Source organism: Nelumbo nucifera, chromosome 5 (assembly GCF_055504915.1).
Source record: "Nelumbo nucifera cultivar China Antique chromosome 5, China Antique-T2T, whole genome shotgun sequence".
Lineage (NCBI taxonomy): Eukaryota > Viridiplantae > Streptophyta > Magnoliopsida > Proteales > Nelumbonaceae > Nelumbo > Nelumbo nucifera.
Window position 1 is genome coordinate 72382509 of NC_142653.1, and position 2176 is coordinate 72384684.

At 42.2% G+C, this 2176-nt stretch overlaps 1 pseudogene across 1 annotated transcript; it reads left to right on the plus strand.

Annotated features, from left to right (window-relative positions):
* Positions 1-222: 222 nt before the first annotated feature.
* Positions 223-1871, plus strand: LOC104589492 (mitogen-activated protein kinase kinase kinase 17 pseudogene; annotated as a pseudogene). Its single transcript, XR_016075981.1, has one exon. The product of XR_016075981.1 is annotated as a mitogen-activated protein kinase kinase kinase 17 pseudogene (transcript).
* The last annotated feature ends 305 nt before the right edge of the window (positions 1872-2176 follow it).

Genomic DNA, 2176 nt, shown 5'->3' on the forward strand with positions numbered 1-2176 from the left:
CATTCTAAGCTGGGATGAAACAAATTGTAAAAGTCAGAAACACCCTCAGAAACTAATAAAACCACAGAATGAACACCGTGTTCTTCTCAAAACCACAAACACAAAGGAACAAAAGCACCGCGTGGCAATTTCCCATGCACCCTCCGAAATCCAGGGATCGATCCCCAATGATCTGTCTCTTCACCACCCGTTTCGTCTATTTAAATGAATCCAATTTTGCCTGTTGTTCATTCTAATTCCACAATAATTAACAGAGGAACATCAAACTGACAACCGGAGGCGGTTCTCGCCATCCTCCAGGGCGGTTTTCCGGCCAAGGAAAACCGCTCTTGCCAGAATTCATACTTGACTCAGGGTACATTGGTTCCGGCAAATTTGGCTGTGGCGACGGACCTCACCTTCTAGGTAAAGAAAGAAAAACAAGCGAAGATACTTTGAGTCCCCAGTTCTTTCTGTATTGTGTTTGTTGTGAGTCCTCTGTTAGACCCCTTTCTCGAAGATTTCGTTTTTGGGTATCGTGGAAAAGGCGAATCAAACCATTTTTCTCGTTATCAGCAGTTAGCGGATTACGTGTTCTACAAATTCTCTAGTCTCTTCCTCCTTTCTGTTCATATTCAAACAAAATGGCAGGAAAATGTTCGCAACCAAGGGAATGGATTAAGGGAAATGTAATTGGTTCTGGCTCTTTTGGAGTTGTCAACTTGGCCATAAACAAAGCCACCGGGGGGATCTTTGTTGTGAAGTCTGCTTCATCAGGAGCAGGAGTTCAGTCTTTGGAGAATGAGGCAAACATCCTTGAACTCCTCGACTCCCCATACATTGTCCGATGCTTGGGGCGGGATTTCTCAACTGGAGCAAATGGTGAGAGGAAGCTAAACCTCTTCCTGGAATACATGGCTGGGGGAAGTTTGGCAGATTTGGCCCAAAAGTTTGGTGGTGCTCTGGATGAAACAGTAATCCAAGTATACACCAGAGAGATCCTTCAAGGTCTTAGCTATCTGCACAGGAGAGGGATTGTGCACAATGATCTCAAGTGCAAGAATGTGCTCTTGGGCCCAACTGGTAACATTAAGCTGGCAGATTTTGGATGTGCCAAGAGGCTAAACTCTTCTCAGGCTGGTTCAAAGGTTTCACAGCAATCTATATGTGGGACACCATTGTGGATGGCACCAGAAGTTCTCAGAAATGAAGGGTTGGACACTGCTTCAGACATTTGGTCCTTGGGATGTTCCATCATTGAAATGGCCACTGGGAGGCCTCCATGGGCGGATGAGGTCTCAAATCCAATGGCCTTACTTCTCAAGATTGCTTGCAGCAGTGGCGTTCCTCAATTCCCAACCAACTTTTCCAAGGAAGGTTTAGATTTCTTGGCCAAATGCTTACAGAGGGATCCCAAGTTGAGGTGGACAAGCGAAGAGCTACTGAACCATCCATTCATTACTAGGAAGAACGTGATGGCTCCATACGAGGAGGATGCTTGTTCTCCGACAAGTATTTTGGATGTTCAGCTTAATGAAGAGGATAGCGATTCAGACTGTGATTCGGAGCCTCTACACAATGAAGAGCTTTCGAGCAAGGTTCCATTCTCAACTAGGTATAATAGATTTAGGGGCAGGTTGACAAGAAAACAACAAAGAGAATACGACTTGCATTCTAATGAAAAATGGATTACAGTGAGATGAGGAGGAATACTTACAACTGCATAAAAGGTTTTAGCCTTTTAGGAGAATGTAAATTCACTGAAGAGGATTTGTATGTACACAGTAGGGTTAACTTAGAGAAGTAGATTAATTTATTCTCGCTGGTTGTTCTGTAGTTATCAGACCCAGAGTGCAGAATATGCTAATAAATAGCTCTTTCATTCTCTTCTATTTTTTTCGTCTTTCTTTTCCCTGTTTTGATGCTTCAAATGAAGTTATAAAAGAATAAACAATGTTCAAAATATCAATAACGCAAAGCCAATTAGTAATTAAGCTTGTAGATATGCATAAAGATTTAGATATACCTTGATACATTAAGAAAAACTCTTAACAAATCCTACGAATACATTAATAACAGTGAATCTAAAGAAGAGGCTTACTGGCACATTCGATGTAGATGTGATTGGCTCTTTGCTGGGGATAAGAATACAAGGTTTCTTCACCTGAAAGCCTTCACAGGCAGATGTAAAACCATA